At 37.4% G+C, this 19830-nt stretch overlaps 1 long non-coding RNA gene across 2 annotated transcripts in view; it reads left to right on the plus strand.

The window, feature by feature from the left end:
- Positions 1-15350, plus strand: part of LOC122216984 — a 93796-nt gene extending 78446 nt beyond the window's left edge. For both annotated transcript variants that reach the window (XR_006201229.1, XR_006201228.1), the window contains exon 3: positions 14586-15350. This is a non-coding gene — a long non-coding RNA (uncharacterized LOC122216984). The remainder of the gene's footprint in view (positions 1-14585) is intronic.
- The last annotated feature ends 4480 nt before the right edge of the window (positions 15351-19830 follow it).

Raw genomic sequence — 19830 nt, forward strand, 5'->3', positions numbered from 1 at the left:
GTGGCAAGGTGATTCAATGAGAAAAATATAGTTTCTTTCAACAAATTATGCTGGAACAATTGGATATACATGTGTAAAAAGGTGAAATTCTAGGAAAGATGAATTGGGGAAGACCCTTAGACTATACATAAAATTTAATTCAAGTAGCTTAGAGATGTAGGTGTAAAAGCTGAAAAAAATCTTTCAGATGAAAATATAGGAGACGATCTTTGATATCTTGGGTTATGCAAAGATTTCTTGGACATGAACCAAAAGCATGATCCATAAAAGAAAAGAATGGTAAAGTGGACCTCATCAAATTTCCAAACTTTTGTGCTTCAAGAGACATCGTTATGAAAATGAAAAGACAAACCAGAGACAAGGAGAAAGTGTTTGCAAATCATGTATCTGATAAAGGATGTGTATTTGGAATATACGAACAACTCTTATACCTTCAGAATAAAAAGACAAACAGTCCAGATAAAAATAGGCAAAATATTGGATAGACATTTAGCCAGAGAAGATATATGAGTGGCTAACAAGCACATGAAAAGATTATCAATGTCATTAGTCATTAGAGAAATGCAAACTAAAACTATAGTGGGATACCATTTCATGCCCATTAGAATGGTTCTAATAGAAAAGATAGACAACGATTATTGTCAAGATGTAGGGAGTCAGAAAGCCTTTTGCATTGCTGGTGAGAATGTAAAATGATACAGCTAGTTTGAAAACAGACTGGCAGTTTCCTATAAAATTAAACATCAGTTTATCAAACATTCTAGCAATTCCACACCTAGCCATTTACCCTAGATAAATGAAAGCATATATCTATGTTAAAAAATTACACGTAAATGTTCATAACGTCATTATTCATAATAGTCAAAGAGTGGAAATAGTGTAAATGCTCTTCACCTGGTGAATAGAGAAAATGTTGTATATCCATACAATGGAGTACTATTTAGCAATCAAAAGGAATGAAATACTGATAATGCTACATGAACCTCATAAACATTATGCGAAGTGAAAAAAGTCGTACTCGCAAATGTGTGACTTTATTTATATAAAATGATCCAGTAAAGGCTAATATATAAAAATACAAATTAGAATACTGGCTGCTTGAGGCACGAGCATGGTATAAAGACAAGGATTTACAGCTAATGCACATGAGGGTTGTTATTAGTGGGATGAAAGTATTCTAAAATTGGATTATGATGATGGTGTACACCTCAGTAAATTTACTAAAAATCAGTGAATTGTACACTTAAAATGGGTGAATTATATATATTTTTCATATATATAAGATATATATGATATATATCATGTATATGTGGTATATATGATATATATGATATCTGATATATATGATATATATGATATATATATATATAATATCTCCATAAATTTGTTGAAAATGGTAAATGAATGATTAAAACAAGTAAAATTTAGGTCTGTATGTCATCTTGCTATCCAGTTGGGTTTATCCTTGTTAGAACTTTCATGTAATCTCAGTATTACTACTCCTGATGGTCCCCAACATCCATCAGAACACATCTCTAGTCACCAACAAACTACCTCTTTATTTGCAGTATACAAACTTGTACCCATTGCAGATTATTCTCTCTGCAGCTAGAAGAGCAATAGAACCTTCCTAAACCACAGCTAATTATCATTTCCAACTGTGTATGGGCCTGAAACGACCTCCCCCCGTAATTATCTCCTACTCATATTTCAGATCCTAGCTGAAATTATGCATCTTTGAGGAATTGTACCTTCTGGATTATTCATATTTGTCTGCCTCCACATTCATAAACCAGTCCTTCAGTTTCACTGACCACCTGCTGTTTAGATTTTTGCTTTGTTTTGGGCATTGATGCCATTTGCCACATTACTTTTAACATAGTAATTCTCTGAAATAGTGTGATAAATGACTGATTAAAATTTGTTAGAAATGTAGCTTTCTATGTCTTATGTATAAGATTCCTGGTAAGTGGCTTAGAAATAAGTAATTTCACAACCTCCAATGATGCTTCCGTGTATGTAGTATGTAGACCACACACTGTTTTCAAGACACAGAGATACATGGCTTAGGATGGAATCTATCAGGGTATTATTTAATGAAACTTTATTTTGGCATATTTTACATATCCTATGATTCACCTATTTAAAGCATACACTTAATTTTTATTAAGTTTACCAAGTTGTGCAATCATCACAAAAAATCAGTTTCAGAACATTTCCATCACCCTGATAATATTTCTCATGTCCATTTACTGCTGATCTCCTTTTCTGTTCCATATACCCTACCCTGGGCAACCACCAATCTACTTTCTGTTTCTATATATTTACCTTTCCTGAATATTAAAAAAATGGAATTATGCAATATGTGGTCTCTTCTGTTTGGCTTCTTTCACTTGACAGTTTATTGTTTAAGAAATAAATGCCAGTAGGTGCGCCTGGGTGGCTCAGTCAAACATCCGACTTCAGCTCAGGTCACGATCTCACAGTTTGTGAGTTCGAGCCCCGCGTCGGGCTCTGTGCTGACAGCTCAGAGCCTGGAGCCTGCTTTGGATTCTGTGTCTCCTCCTGTCTCTGCCCCTCCCATGCTCATGCTCTGTCTCTCTCTCTCTCAATAATAAACATTAAAAAAATTTAAGAACTAAATGCCAGTGATAAGTGAATGAAAAGACAAAACAGCCACATCATGACCTGTATCAGGGACTTGTCCTTGTTATTGCTAAATAGTGTTCCACTGTATGGGTATACTACATTTTGTCTATCCATTTGTCAGTTGATGAACATTTGGGTTGTTTCCAAATTTTTGGCCATTTACAGATGTAAATATTCATGTGCAAATATTTGTGCAGATATATATTTTGTTCTTTTCTTGGGAAGATACCTAAGAGTGGTTATAGTAAATTTATTTAACATTATAAGAAACTAACAAACAGTTTTTAAATTGGCTGTATATTATTTTACATGCCCCTTTCCAATTATCCACATTCTAGCCAACACCTGTCATTGTCTGTCTTGATTATGGTCTTTCTAGTGGGTATATAGTGTCTCATTGTGGTTTTAATCTGCATTCCCCTATTGATTAATAACATTGAGCATCTTTTCTTGGGCTTATCCACCATTCATATATTGTTTTTGGTGAAATGTCTATTTAAATCTTTTGTCCATGTTTTGATTGGGTTGTCTGTTTTGTTGCTGAATTGTAAGAGTTCTTTGTACATTCTGGGTACATGTTCCTTATCAGATATGTGTTTTGCAAATATTTTCTTCCTGTCTATGGCTTGTGGTTTTATTTTATTAATGGTGTATTTTGAAGTACAAGACTTTTGAGGAAGTCCAATTTATTAAGTTTTTTAATGGACCATGATTTCAGTGCTGTATTTAAGGAATCTTTACCTGACCCATATCTCAAATATTTTCTCTTATGTTATCCTCTAAAATTTTTGTGTGAGAGTTAAGGTCTGAGTATTGCACTGTTGGTGGGAATGCAAACTGGTGCAGCTGCTTTGGAAAACAGTGTGGAGGTCTGAGCTCATTTTCTTGGCATGTCCTTTTCCACTTGTCCAAGAATCATTTGTTTAAAAAGCAAATAGATTTTATATATAAAAAAGAATATATCGGGTCATCTGGGTGGCTCAGTCGGTTAAGCATCTGACTTTGGCTCAGGTCATGATCTTGTGGTTTGTGAGTTCGAGCCCCGCGTCGGGCTCTGTGCTGACAGCTCAGAGCCTGAAGCCTGGAGCCTGGAGCCTGCTTCGGATTCTGTGTCTCCCTCTCTCTCTGCCCCTCCCCTGCTCATGCTCTGTCTCTGTCTCAAAAATAAATAATACATGAAAAAAATTATATATAAAAAGAAAAGAATATATCCGTCCTTATGCCTATACCACATTGTCTTGGTAACTATACTTTTATATTAACCTTTGAAGTTAGGAAGTTAGGCTTCCTAATTTGCTCTTCTTTTCAAAATTGTTTTGGCTCTTTAGGTCTTTTGTAATCCCATATACATTTTAGGCCAATGGGAAAATCCTACATACTACACATTTCTCATCAATTTTTGCAAAAAAAAAAAAAAAAAAAAGACTTACTGGAATTTTAATAGGTGTTGTGCCGAATATATAGCTTGTGTTGATAAATCTCAGGGAAATTTTCCATCTTAAAACTAATGTGTATTCCAATTTAAGTAGATGGAATGTCTTTCTAATCATTTAGAAATTAATTTCCCTCAATAATGTTTATAATTTTTAGTGTATAAGCCTTCCACTACTTTTGTAAATTTATTCCTATGTATTATATATTTTTATTTTATTTTTTTAATATGAAATTTATTGTCAAATTGGTTTCCATACAACACCCAGTGCTCATCCCAGCAGGTGCCCTCCTCAACACCCATCACCCACACTTCCCTCCCTCCCACTCCCATCAACCCTCAGTTTTTTTCAGTTTTTAAGAGTCTCTTATGTTTTGGCTCCCTCCCTCTCTTTTTTTTTTTCCTTTTTTTTCCCCTTCCCCTCCCCCATGAGAAATTTCTGGTAAGTTTGTCAGGATCCACATAAGAGTGAAAACATGTGGTATCTGTCTTTCTCTGTATGACTTATTTCATTTAGCGTAACACTCTCCAGTTCCATCCATGTTGCTACAAAAGGCCAGATTTCATTCTTTCTCATTGCCACGTAGTATTCCATTGTGTATATAAACCACACTTTCTTTATCCATTCATAATTTGATGGACATTTAGGCTCTTTCCATAATTTGGCTATTGTTGAAAGTGCTGCTGTAAACATTGGGGTACAAGTGCTCCTATGCATCAGTACTCCTGTATCCCTTGGGTAAATTCCTAACAGTGCTATTGCTGGGTCCTAGGGTAGATCTATTTTTAATTTTTTGAAGAACCTCCACACTGTTTTCCAAAGCGGCTGCACCAGTTTGCATTCCCACCAACAGTGCAATACAAATCAAAACCACACTCAGATACCACCTCACGCCAGTCAGAGTGGCTAAAATGAACAAATCAGGAGACTATAGTTGCTGGTGAGGATGTGTATTATATATTTTTAAAATCTCACCCAAGTATTTGAGACCTATCATGATCAAAGATGATTTTAAAACTGTATATTCAGATACTAGCAGTGTTTATGTCTGACAATGTAATAACAAGTGTAACTTTATTTTTAAATGCTTGTCCATATTTTCCAAATTTTCCAGAAGGTTCATAAATCTCTTTTTAAGTTGGTGATGTCCCAAAACATAGTAAATCATCAATATAAGAAAAATATATATGAGATGGAAAACCTTAACAATAATAATTAAAGCTGTTGTGTACTATACTGTCACCATATACCAGGAGTTTTCCCTAAGAACTTTACATGTATCCCCTCATTTAATTTTCTCAATAGATTCATGAATTATGTCTACTTTAATGCCTATTTTACTGATATGGAAACTGAATCAAAAAGTAATTAAGTTACTTGCCCAAGGTCTCAAGGCTTACAAATGGCAGACTAGTAGTTTGAACTGGTTCTAGATCCCATGCTCTTAACCACTGAATATTGGAATAAAATCCATCAACATATAAATAATAAATACCTCTGTGTAGGTTAAGATAGATATTTTTAAATAAAATGTTATTTTGAAATTTCTAAATGAGTGTTAATGTTTTTACAATTAGAAAACAAACATTTGCAAGTGGCATAAAATAATTCAGTGGTGGACTCTACCGCATAGGATACTTTTGCTTTCCTGATAGATCATTCTGAGACTCATTCACCAGTGGTTGACCTAATAAGTAAAAACATTTTATCTTTCTCTATGAAATGCCTATTCTGTTACTGTAATCGAAATTTTACACTTAAATCTTATATTACTTTATCCTTCAGGCCAATCCAGTAGCAATTTCAGTAGTGTAACAAAAAGAAGTGCATGTTCACATATTCAGATAAATATAATATAAATAAGGAAAGCAAAGGGAATACAGATATTTTTAAAAGGTTATTAAAAAAAAGACATACAATGTATTTTCTTTCACTCATGCATCATTAAATGGATCCCTATGTAATGTTTAAACTGACATTTCCACTCAGGTTTCTTCTGTTTTTGTGTCTTATTAGTGAATAGACTTTTTAATGTCCCAAAGTCATAAGGTCATTAGAGAAACCTTGTATACTATAATTAAAAATTGCTATCTTTTTAGCTGTTTTGCTCAGCAAAGGCATAGGGCACAGTGTCTTTTAGAAACATTGCTCCTGAGATGGGAATAAAAGATTTTGACCTTTTAGTGCAGCATTCATGAGTTGGAAGAACTTCATTTATTTTAGGTAAAGAGCAAATGGAGCATTGCCTATTTTTAGTAATTCAAGAAGGACTGGAGTCACCTACAACTTGCCAGTCAATAGTCTTTTCTAATGTTATCCATTTAGGAAAGTATTGTACTTGTCTTTACAACATCAGTGGCTCTTAGCTAGCAATTTGAACACATACACACACACGCACACAACCATATGACTATAGTCTAGTTACTGATGAACTATAGTCATAAAGAACACGACCCTTATGTGTGAAAGCCTTCTTCCTCTTCCAACAGACAGGACGTATTCTTCAAAACTGAGAAGTCATTTAAAAATTGACTCTTAAATGTAAAATAATTAGAGCTCTGAGACTCCATCTAGTTCAATGTTTAAATGTGAAAAAAATGGCATAAAGTCTATTTGATATTAAATTAACTCTATAAACACAATAATATTGACTGACCCAGCTTGCTCACACATAAAATTAAGTACATGGATAATCTCTGCACATACTTTCATTTTAAAAGAAAAAATTCAGGTGATAATTAAAAACTGGTAAGAAAAGGTATGGTCAATTTCACTTTAGTCACTAAGTCACATTTTAAAGCCATATGTAAGTGCTTGGAAAGCTAAGTTGACAAAGTAAAGTTTGTTTAGACCATATGGAATTATGAACATCTAAAAGTTATGTAAGTTCATTGAATTGTCCTGAGCCTATATAGTTCGAGAAGAAGCAAATCCTACTATGGCAAGTTTAGTTACTAGGATTCACCACTGCCACTCTAAACAATCGATACAAATTGCTGCATAATTGGCCCAGCTGTGATAATCCATTGATCATGATGACAAGCTGCAGAGGACCAAAGCCATTGATTTTACCTGCTGTGGCATACTTTGTTAACCATGTACAGACCTGGATGGAAATACTGGGGAATAGAGAGTCCACCATGTGGTTTGCTTCTGCATTGAAAAAGACTGTGGCGGGGCGCCTGGGTGGCTCAGTGGTTGGGCGTCTGACTTCGGCTCAGGTTACGATCTCGCAGTCCGTGAGTTCGAGCCCCGCGTCGGGCTCTGGGCTGATGGCTCAGAGCCTGGAGCCTGCTTCCGATTCTGTGTCTTCCTCTCTCTCTGCCCCTCCCCCGTTCATGCTCTGTCTCTCTCTGTCTCAAAAATAAATAAAACGTTAAAAAAAAAAAAAAAGAAAGACTGTGGCTAACAATTAAAAAGGGAATTCAAAACAAACAGAAATGTCTGTTTTTGAGGGTTGGAAAAAACATGGGGCGGGCTTGGGATTTGAGCTACGTGAGGGGCCCAAATTTCCTATTATTGCTGGTTAGAAGGACAAAATCAATTAGCACCTCTCCTAGTCAGGACCCCCTTAAAAGAAAAAAGAATGACTGAGGGATGGCAGTGATAGAGGGGGAGACAATGTGTTGATTTTAAAAACAGCATGGAAAGAGAAATTCTGAGTGATATTAATAACTTGTGAAAATTATGTAATTTCAGAAGGCTAACCTGGGAGCAATCCAAAATTTATTTTTAGAATCAGATGTGTCAGACACATTTACACAAAACCAATTTCCTAACTCATCAAAGATAGAAACCTTGGAACTAGATGCTGCATACCTAATCTACAAATATATATATATATATATATATATATATATATATATATATATATATAATAGTTATTTTAGAATAAATCCCTGTTTCACTGATGGCACAAGTAGCAATTTAACAAAAATCCCACACAGAATAAAACATACTGGGATGCCTGGGTGGCTCAGTCAGTTAAGTGTCTGACTTCAGCTCAGGTCATGATCTTCTGGTTCATGAGTTCGAGCCCCAAGTTGGGCTCTGTGCTGACAGCTCAGAGCCTGGAGCCTGCTTTGGATTCTGTCTCCCTCTCTCTCTGCCCTCTTCCACTCACTCTGTCTCTGTCTCTCAAAAATAAACATTAAAAAATTTAAAAAAGAATAAAACATGCTATATTCAACTTGATATAAACGATGTAAAAGATGAAGAATAAAATCCTGTAATGGAGCAGCTGTTAGGGAGACTTTACATGGGACAAAGCTGACATTTCCTATGAGCTCTTTTTAAATTCTGCTATGACCAGTATAGAAAGGTCATGGAGTAGTGAGGGTAGATGTGATCTTTATGTGATTCACTGATAGAAAAAAAAAATCTTTTTGAAATCCAATTATATACAGAAAGAAACAGCATAATTCATTTTGTACTAGATTCTTCAGAAAAATTGTAAGTTCAGATATAAAGTCTCCAGCCAAGTAGTTTGGAAGAAAAGAGATCAGCTAATTAGGGTAAATCTAGTTAACTGAGGAAGACTGATCAGCATAATTAATATTGTTTGGGGGATGAAAGGAAATATTTGGATTAGAAAAAGTATTCTGTCTTATGGAATGAATACATCTCAGGAATAAAAGGCACAGCATAGGGAATATAGTTGGTGATATTGTAATAGCACTGCATGGTGACAGCCGGTAGCTACACTTGTCGTGAACATAATGTGCAGAGATGTTGAATCACTACGTCATACACCAGAAACTATTGTAACAGTGTGTGTCAGCTATACTCAAATAAAATAACAAAATCAAATTACAAAACAAAAAAGAAAACAGAGGAATAAGAAAGAAGAGAACAGTGTACTATCTTGTACATGTACCTGAATTAAAAGGAAGATTCAAGATATTATTTACTTCCCAGATATGAACTTGATAAATATTAATATTATTTTTGGCACATTTGAAAGAGATGATATAGACCTCTTTGAAAATTTGGATTCTATTTTGCAGTCTATTTAGATTGATGCCCTTAAATATTGTTAATTGTTATATCATGATATTTGACTCAACGTGTCCAAGTCGACTGCGTTGGGATTGGGTAGATTCGTAGGACCCTCTCTGGAGCAGGCACTGTGAAGAAAACAGCAGTAGGAGCAGGAAAAAGTTCAATCTAGGAAGCAAAAAACCTCATGTAAAGAGTATGACAAGGAGAAGCAGATAACAGTACCCCAGGAAAGTAGTTCATATTGGAGGCGAGTTTTAATACCAAAAAATGGGGGAGGGTACAATATTTGTCTAATAGTTGGTGAGGGACAATTGAGGAGGGGTCAGTATACAGACATGTTGCAACAAGACTGGCAGGTTTTCATCAGGAAATCCCGTCAGCAGGTAGCAGAAGTCCAATCACAGAAAGCCCCCCCCCCCAAAGAGGACTGTGGGGGGTACGACAGACTTGCTTTCCCCAAAATCGATTCCCACCTCTTTCTGCTGTGGCTTCCTATACTGCAGAGGCTAGTGAGCTAAATCTACATTTCCCACATTTCAGGACATGATTTATGTTCTGTCAACCAGATGCCTTTACATAAGACTTAAATCCAGAACTAAAGTAAGAGTGGAGGGAAACATGACATGAGCCTCCTATTTTTGCTGGTGCAGATTGAAGTGCAAGTGCTTTGATCTTGAGCTAGCAGCTGTCACCACGACTTCTTGATTCATCAGGCCACTTCTTGATTATGGCCAGGGCAGCAGCAGTTCTGCTCAGGACTTAAGTTTCCTCTCCTGGAAGATCAGACTAAAGTCTCTTCAGTTTATAAACAATTTGAGAAGCCACTTAATACCCAATAAAACAAATTTCTTTCTGCTGGCATGGTCTAGAGTAGGTTTTATTCTCTATAACTGAACCCTCACAGGCTGTTGTGGTTGCAAGCAACTGGCTCTCAAGGAGTGAAATTCTGAGATTAGTTAGCTCTCTGGTTTGAACTGAAGGCGGCTAAGAATCTGTTGGTATCATAAAATAGACACTGGTACCGACTGGTGATGTAGTACCTCATCACCTGGGGTTGTTCAGAATAAGAAGCCTATCAATGACAATGTTCTGGTGGCTTAAGAGATGCTGGTAATTATGCGAGGATTAAGGAATGCAGGGAGGGTTGTGAGTATGTGGGGTAGATTTTTCTATCAGCTCCAGAGAACTAAAGGACAAATGATAAAATGAAATATAAAGTGCTCTGCTTAAGTATGGTCAGAGAATCGAGGAACTTCCATGGCTGTCTGCAGGCCTCTCTTCTGTCTTGTAGTTGTTCAATGGACAGAACCAAAAGATAGAACCAGAGTCTGATCCTTCAGGTTTCTGAACTGCATAACAGTGTGGATTCATACACTTCATGTTTCTTGTGTGAACCCTAGCGCATTTATCAGGATGAATGGGGCCAAGAAAACTGAGATATGGAATGTGGTAGATTCATATGTCCCTGAGTACCTTAAAAGCCCATATTCCATCAAATGTTCCTTGAAAGCAAAAGCAAACTTATTTCCTGTTTTAGGAGGCTGTTCTTTTCTTGCCAGAGGGCCACGTGATGACTTCACTGGAGGCAGTTAAGTTAGCAGAAGTTGTCAGCTCTCTGTGTGTCTATACCCCAACATTGCCTTAGAGGCATATAGAATAAATCCCGGCATGCGAGTGTGGTGGCAAATACAAAGTCAAAGCTGGAGGGAAAAGATTTATACAACAAAAAGAATCACAAGATTTTGCTCAGTTGCAATGGCAAAAACCTGCAATATGTGTGGGAATGGATTCCAAGGGTGTCAGACCAAGAAGAGAGAAGAGTAATTTTAGATTGGGTTGGTTATTTTGCATTGGGTGCACTTGCCAGGGATTCCATGTTCAATATGCTCACTTGAGTAGCTCAGAATGTTTGACAGAATTGTTGGTATGGTGGTAGCCAATGTATAAGCTATGTTACCAGAAATTTCTTGGGATAATGTAGAGAAATGGATGGAAAGATAAAGAAATATTAGGGTATGTTTATGATATACAAATCACTCATCTACATTTAGTTATGTCTCATGAGACAGACTACAGGGCACTTTTCTACAGTGAGGCACTGTGTTAATAAAGAAACACCTTAAAAATCATCAGAGTGGCTGTTCTCTGCAGGCCAGACCAGACCATAGGAGTTGCTGCTAAAGGATAGGGCTCCTGACTTTTCTGAGGTTGATGGGGTCCCAGGCAGCAAAGTGCAGGGGATGCTACAATGACAGACCCAAGACAGAGGCAGATGGATGTGGTTCCCCTAATAGGTAGCTAGAGAGATATCACAGGGTCTGACTGCCAGGGATAGGAATGTGCAGGACCGTTATCATGCTCCTTGATCTGCATAAACTGAAACTAAAAAAAAAAGCTAAATTCTAGGTGACCTGAGTAACTGTAATTATGAGTTATAGCCCTTTTGCAGTTCATAGACCCAAGCCCGGAAATGAATGAGCAAGTATCCTACAATAGTGCCATGAGCACTGTTCCTGGTCTTCCCCTGAAAAGGACCTGCAGCCACCTCTCAGGAAAATGGCTTTGCCTGGGAGAAAGGAGCCACCCAGACCTTTGCAGGATTATTGACATGGGCTCGAGCTAATGTTGATTCCAGAATGCTGTTGTGGCCCACTACACAGAGGAGGCTTACTGAAGTTCAGAGAGTATCAGTGGATATTTGGTCTGGGTTCCTTTCACAGTGAGTCAACAGGGACCTACTGGTGAATCATTCCATAGCTACTTTCCTGGTTTTCATAGGTATACCTGGAACAGACTTGTCAACAACTACATGTTGGCTTCCTGGCCCATGGAGTGAAGGCTCCGGACGGGCAAAAGGAAGCCTCTGTGCCAAGGTGTTGCCATAATAGTCAACCTAAAAAAATGCCATGCAGCTGGAGGGGTTGTAGAGATGAATGTTACTATCAAACGCTTGAGGAAGGTAGGAATAATAATTTCTGTTACATTTCCCAGTTACCCCCATCCTCATTAAGCTCTCCTGCCTGACCAGTGAGAAGATGGATGGGTTTGGGGAACAATATTAATGGATTATCAGAAACTTAATGAGAAGGTGATTCCAAGTGGGGCTGCTGTTTTATATGTGGTTTATTTTCTGCAGTCAACACAGACTCTGATTCTTGATATGGAACTGTTAAGTTGGCAAATTCTTTTCCTAGATTAAATACCCCAATAAGGAGAGACCACAAAAACAGTTTCCTTTAAATAGCAGGGACAGCAATGGACTGAGGACTATATCAACTCTCTGGCTCTGTAGTAATTTAGTTCAGGGATTGGCAAACTATTCCTAGAAAGGGTCAAATAGTAAATATATTAGGCTTTGTATGCCACATATGGTCTCTAATGCATATTCTTTTTCCTCTTTCTTTTTAAAAACAAACCTAACAAATAAAAATCATTCTTGGCTTGCAAGCTTTACAGAAACAGGCTGCAGGGCAGATGTGGCCTCTAAGCCATAGTTTGCTGCCTTCTCGTTTGGCTCATGGGTTTGTTAAGCACTTCACCTATCCCCAGGATATCATGCTGCTCCATTACATGGATACCATGTCTATAATTATGGACCCAGTAAACAGAGAGTAGACCTGGATGTCCTGGTAAGATATATTGATGTCAAAAATGAAAGCTAAATCCAATAAATTTCAGTGACCCATTTTTAAGACATAGAGTCAATTTTTCAAAAAGTTGTTTTTAATTCTGGGTTTTAGAAACAAGAAAAATCCAAGTCAGGAAAATTGTATACAGGCTCTGAGAAGGATGAACAGTAAAGTGTGTCTTGAAGCTGGTCCCTCCAGTGGGGGATGGCTGTCCTCAGATCCTTCCCACCAAGGGCCTTTGGACCTGAGAAATGACTGAGCCCATGCCAGGGTGTCAAATGGCTCCAAACATAAGGAGAGAGAGAAACAGTGGCTGAGAACCAGGGGACCTGATAAAGTAGGTCCTTGCAATATCGATTTTGAGCCTTTTATTTTATACCACTAAGCCATTTTGAATGGGGGTATTGTCTGACATTGAGATAGAAGAAAGTCAAAATTTGACTTTAATTTTATTTGTCAAATTGCTAGAAAAAATCCTATCTATAGGTAATATAAAAATAACCGTGTTCCAAGGGAATTTTAAAGAAAGAAACATTTAGAGATTGCTGAAAACCATGTAATTGTGTAATTGTGCAAGCAAAGATGACTTTTTAAATTCATTTTTAAGAATGGTTTAAATTGGTTTGTGTATAATAAAAAGTTAGCCTTTCATCAATACTTGTGTAAATAAACTGCAGCATCCATGGAATGTAGATTATCAAAGGACAATCAAGCTGTGGTTTACTATTTCACATAGTATGCTTTCTCTTTTGCAACTAATATAAGCCACAACTGCATGCTTTATTATAAAAAGCTGAACAAAAACTGGCCAGTGTTTTCCTTATTTTAGAAAGACAAGGCTCAACAATGAATCACATATTAGGAATTTGACCTGGACAGCAATAGATTCAACTTTCGTGTTGCCATGTTGGCTTAACCCCATCTGTAAAGTGTGTGTGTAGTGATGACAAGTACTGAACCTCTTTCTTTGATTTAATGATCTTTAGCAGAAACCTATTTAACTGTATGTGTATATGTTTTCATCAAATGCTGTTTTCTTATGTATTTGAATGTGCATATTTGTTTCACTATGGACTTTTACTAGACTGGTGCCCAATATCTCTCTCAATCTGAAATGCTCAGTTACCTCCTCTCAGAAATAATCCTGCAATGCCCTTTATACTCTATAGAGAACTATGGACACCTGATCTAATGTAACCTGATGGTTAGCCTAAGCATATATTGGTCAGCAATACATGAGGTAGCCTGCTACAAGAGGCTCTCTTCTTAATAGGAGATAGATGAATTGCCCCAATCTGTTATCCAGTCAATTGCTATCCTTTGCAATCTGGACTAATGAGAATACAGAAGATAATTCAATTAGTGGTAGGAGGAGAAAGGGGAACTTCCAAAAAGAACCATAGACAATGAAACTTACTGAGAAATATTAATGATCAAAGAGACGATTCAGAAGAAAGACTGTGGTTCTGGTGGCAGTGTCCACCAAGTTTTCTTCATTCCTCCATTTATAGCTGTCCAGTAAAAGGTGACCAGGACCCCAGTAGCAGCAATACCAGTGGCTTCTCTGGCAGAAAAAAAAATGAGAGAAACAGAGAGGAAACCCACAAGACAGGTCAACACCGCACATTTCTAGTATTTCATGTCTGCCCAGGGTACTTCTGTTTTTTGTAAATATCATCCAGATATGTATGGCTTTTCCAGTCTTTGAGGATCATACCTACAACGAACAGTTATGAATCATTGGAGCTTGTATCCCATTTGATTTTTGGAAGTCCAGCATTTTTTTTTGATCCAAAGAATGCTTATATATCCTACAAATTCTTCAGGTTTGGAGAGTCCTCTCAACCAATTAACTTTCTGATTCTAACTCCAGGCTGGCTTTTCCATGTTGTTGCTGTCCTCCTGATCCACTCTGGGAGAGAACAAAGTCACCAATGCTCAGTGAAGATCCTGCTACTCGGTTTAACTACATTTCTCAGATGAATGGTGGGTACAAAAAGGAATAACAATGGAGGAGGACAAACAAACAAAAGATGACTTCTTAGGACTTCTAAGATATAAAGGCCTCATCCTTCTATAAGGTAGCTGGGATGTGGGGATAGAGACATAATGGGGTGGAGAGGAGATGCTACTTAGTCCGCCCACATGATGCATTTGGCATCTTTGAAAGAGAAGTGCCTTTGATCACGGGATCCCTGCCTGGAGTTCAGTTGCCCCACAATCTTCTGAGATCCAGCAAGAAAAAGATCTATTTTCTCTCTCACCCACCACTCCTAACCCCCAGTTCAAAGCCCCCCTCCAGGAAACATAATCATCTTCAGAGACTTTATTAGGGCCTAGAATGAAGACAACTTTTTTTTGTTGTTATGTAGAGCTATTTTTCTTCCTCACTATTTTGAACATCCCATTGTAGAATAATATTCTTTTTGGCTTTACCATTACAAAAACCCAGCAAAGGACTTTTTCCCCCAAAATGAAAAGTAATCTGACCACAAGGTTCATATTCATCCTCCATTTGGAGAACTTGATAAAATGTTCACAGTATTAAAGTAGTGGTGTTTACCTGCTCCCTGCTTCCACTCACTTCTGAGTTACCCCCTTTTATCAAGGTTTTTTTTTTCAATGACCCAGAAATAGCACTGCTAGGGATTTACCCAAGGGATACAGGAGTGCTGATGCATAGGGGCACTTGTACCGCAATGTTTATAGCAGCACTTTCAACAAGAGGCAAACTATGGAAAGAGCCTAAATATCCATCAACTGATGAATGGATAAAGAAATTGTGGTTTATATACACAATGGAATACTACGTGGCAATGAGAAAGAATGAAATCTGGCCTTTTGTAGCAACATGGATGGAATTGGAGAGTGTTACGCTAAGTGAAATAAGTCATACAGAGATAGCATATGTTTTCACTCTTATGTGGATCCTGAGAAACTTACCAGAAATTTCTCATGGGGGAGGGGAAGGAAAAAAAGGTTAGAGAGGGAGGGAGCCAAAACATAAGAGACTCTTAGAAACTGAGAACAAACTGAGGGTTGATGGATGGCGGGAGGGAGTGGAGGGTGGGTGATGGGTATTGAGGAGGGCACCTGTTGGGATGAGCACTGGGTGTTGTATGGAAACCAATTTGACAATAAATTTCATATTAAACGAAATCAAAAAGAAAAAAAAATAAAAAATAAAAAAAATACTCAAATCTACTCCCAGCTATAGCTTTTGGTTACAAAACCAGAAAAGGCTAACTTAGGGAGATTTTTAACATAAAATGAGTGACTCATTTGTTTTCTTTATAACTTTCATGAAGCTGAAATTCAGTCCTATAAAATGTTACTTCATTTTAGACCAAATAAAATGGTTGTCTTTGGTTGTCTTTTCACATTGATGAATTTTCTCACCCATTTCCTAAGGTTTCAAATGATCTTATTTGCCCATAAGTGCAGTATTTCAAAGGAAGAACATTTTTGAGCTATCTATAATGATTTCTCCACTTTCACCTTAGAGAATATTACAATGCATTCTGCACAAAAAGCTTACATTCTATTTACAAAGAAGAAAATCTGTAACTTCCTATTTATCTGGATATGTTGTAGAAAGTAATATACCATTATATATTAAAAAGAAAAGTTACTCTGAAATTTCAAGTCTTCAAAAATGTACACATGCATGTACATTACCATACTCATTCATCTATTTGTATAACATAGGATAATATTTTGGAAATAACACAGATGAATTTTCTCTTCATTTTCTCTTCAATTATTTCTCTGTGTTTTCTCCAGAATTATTGTCCCAAGAAAGAGGAGCACGATTGCCACCAGAGAAAGAGGAGGATATGATATAGAAGCCATGGTGCACAGGATAGGGAAGTGGAAAACTGGGAGGGGAGAAAGGACAGGAGATGAGAAAAGGGCAGGAAAATGTATGTGCTTGTCTTTCTTCCTCCTTAGAGGTTAATCTGCAAGGGAGAGAAAGTAGATATACTGAAATACATTCTGAAGTGCCTCAAACGTGGCACATCACAGAGAAGTTCTACACTCAGCCTGGGGTAGCATGTTAGAGAGCATTGACAGAAGAAGGTTCTAGATGGATGGGCCATGATATCCCATGATCTTCATGTGCCAAGGGGAGGTCCAAAGTTCCTGATGACCCCGCGAGGAATGCAGAAGTGCTGAGAAAATCCTGGGTCTGAAGATGCCTCAGGACCAAGTGAACCCCCCCGCTCCTGACAGAAGGTCCAAAAGAGGTAAAGTAGATCCTAAGAACTCACAGATTTTTCAGCAAGTGAAATGAGAGGTTCAGGTTGGATATAATTTGACTTAAAAATAGGTAAATGCAAAATTCCCTAAGCCTTAAATTCTCAGTTTTCTGGAACCTTAACATCTGTTACATAAAGTTAAGTAAAACATGGTTTGTACTTTTAGGTGGAGCTTGTGACCCAGTGAAGGAGACACATGTGTCAACAAATCCAGTGCAGTAAATGATACAACTGAGGCAGGTTCGCAGTGTGGAGGAAACATAGAACAAGATTAAATGGTTGGTCTTCTCGGAGTAGACGATGTTCTAATCAGACCCTGAAAGATGAGAGTTTTCATAGGTAGACTTCACTTGTCCCTGTGCTGAGGTGTCTCCCTGTGGAATTCTTGCCATTTATGTTTCCTGAAATCTCTCATATCAAACATCACCTACTTCATGAAAATTTTTCTTATCCTTCCCACCAGATTTGATTTCTCCTGTTTCCTAATTTTCATGGCACTCTTGACTTAGTATCTGGGAAATTCTCTGGAAAATTCTCTCAGATGGGAGAGACCTTAGCCAGATTCTTCAGAACTGTGTTCATTTTCATGGTTGCTGATCAATAGCTCTGTAACAAATGTCTAGTCATAGGTAATGTGAAATAGCTAGCCTAGAACATATAAATTAGTTTTCACAGTGAAGCTGATTTTGCCTCTTCCATGTCCATCTTCTTTAGTCTTGGCAAGGGGAGATTTGATGATAAATAAGTTGTGAAAAATAGATTCCAGCTCATGTCCTGTCCTTACAGTGTCTCAGAGGATTTTCATGGTTACTTTGTGAGGTAGGTACTATTATCCCCATTTTATAGATGAGGAAGAAGAAACTCAAAAATTTTAAGGCACTTGTCAAAGATCACACAGGTGATAAATGGGAGCACTAAGATGAAATCGAATTTGTCTGATCCTGAAGCACAAATTGTATCTTGATGAACAAATGACATCTTAATGGAGAGCATTTCCAGAGATTACAGGTTTTACTGGGAGATACAGTTAGACACAATTCTGACTTGCTTTGGTGATCAAAATTGGTTTATTCCAGCCTAAATCAGGTCACTAGGAGATGGTAAAACTTGATTATTCCATGGAAAAGAGACCTACCATGGTAAATTGTCAGGAAGATTGTATGTACAGAAATTTTTGAAAACAAGGTGAGAGGGATATATTTTTCTGTTTAAGTGTGGAACGAGACACCAATGAACAAAATGTAACAAAATATTCAGGTAGTGGGCTTAGCTCTGGAAAGTACAGGCTGCTCCAATCAGTGCCACTGATTACCACAAACATTTCTTACAAATGTGTCTGATATGTAAGTTTCTCCTTCATTTTATGCCACTAGTGACATTATTAAGTAATAAAATGTTTGGTTGAAAATGGACAAGGAAGAAAAACAATTGAGGTATTTTTGCTTTTGAAGACTTCCATTTTTTTTAATGTTTTATATTTCTTGAAGTGAAACTCATAATACTGTCACCTCTGATCTCTCTACTGCTCAAATATAGCTATCTTTACCCAGTGATTGTCTATAATTTCTCCATTTGTAATTCTGTTTTTTTTCCTGGCATTTACTAAACATAATCATGTGAGCTATTGTGCTGTAAATTCCAGACATGCCTCTCTTTAAGAAAATAGAATTTCAAATAATACATTAGCGGAAAATTGTATATATTAGCCGGTTGTTGTTGTTAAAAAGATTTTTCACACAACCAGATTTAAAGAACCAGATCCCTTGGGGCAAATATTCTCAATCTGGAGTCATAAATGGCTATTCTGAGAGATCAGTGCACTTCCTGAAAATGCATTAAAAACAAGAAGTATAAAGGATATATTCTTAAAAGTCAGTAGAGTCTTTAAATCTCAGGTATAAAAATTGGAACATAATTTTTCTAATACAATTAACTTATAAGCACCTATTTGCTTGTTAGGTGCTTAACTTAGTTTTCTCAATTCTATTAATTGAGTGTATCCTGGTTTACAACTTATCCAGTTTAAGATTCTGTTGCTTTCTCTCTCTCTTCCTCCTTTTCCCTCACTGTGGGGTAGCTTGCTGGTCCAGAGGAGACTCATGAAGCACTGTGACATTGGGGGACATGTCTGGGTGTTGATGACCTCTCTCAACACCTCTCTTTTCTAAAGAGGTGACTTGGTCTCTCTGTTCTCTGGGTGTGAGGAAAGCATAACTTGGCTCTAGTGAACAGGCACTGACTATTCTCAAACTATTGATTGGTCCCATGCCTGGTATGTGCAATGCCATGGAATTGTAGCCACATCTCTGCACACCAGTCAACAGGCTGCACTGTTCTTTGGTATTGTGTGTGGTTGCCCTTCCAGGTAGCCTTTCCCATGGCCTGTTGGTTGGTTCACTTTCCCAACTAACTTCCAGGCCTCCTGGAGCTCACAAAGGCCCAATGCTTACTAAGTAGGCACCATGAGACTACCCAGGGGGCTGGACAGGCCATAATCCTCAGCCCTTCAGGATCTAGATAAGGCATACTAACATTTATATTTCCACTTTACACCATTTTGTTCTGGGTTCTTCTATTAAGACTGAGATTTTCAAAATACTCCAAAGGGAAAGCTGGATACAAATTTCTTTACTCTTGGGCCCTGTTAACATGAAGGAGAAATCTCTGCCCCACCTCTACCCTAAGACTCTTCCAGGAGTGTGATGCAGTACATATCTGTTATGTGCTGAATTGTGTCCTCTCAAATTAATATGTTGAAGCCCTAAGCCCAGTACCTCAGAATGTGACTGTATATGGAGGAATGGTCTTTAAAGAGGTGATTAAGTTAAAATGAAGCTCTTAGGGTGGTGCTTAACCCGA

The sequence above is a fragment of the Panthera leo genome, chromosome B1, assembly GCF_018350215.1.
Source record: "Panthera leo isolate Ple1 chromosome B1, P.leo_Ple1_pat1.1, whole genome shotgun sequence".
Taxonomy (NCBI): domain Eukaryota; kingdom Metazoa; phylum Chordata; class Mammalia; order Carnivora; family Felidae; genus Panthera; species Panthera leo.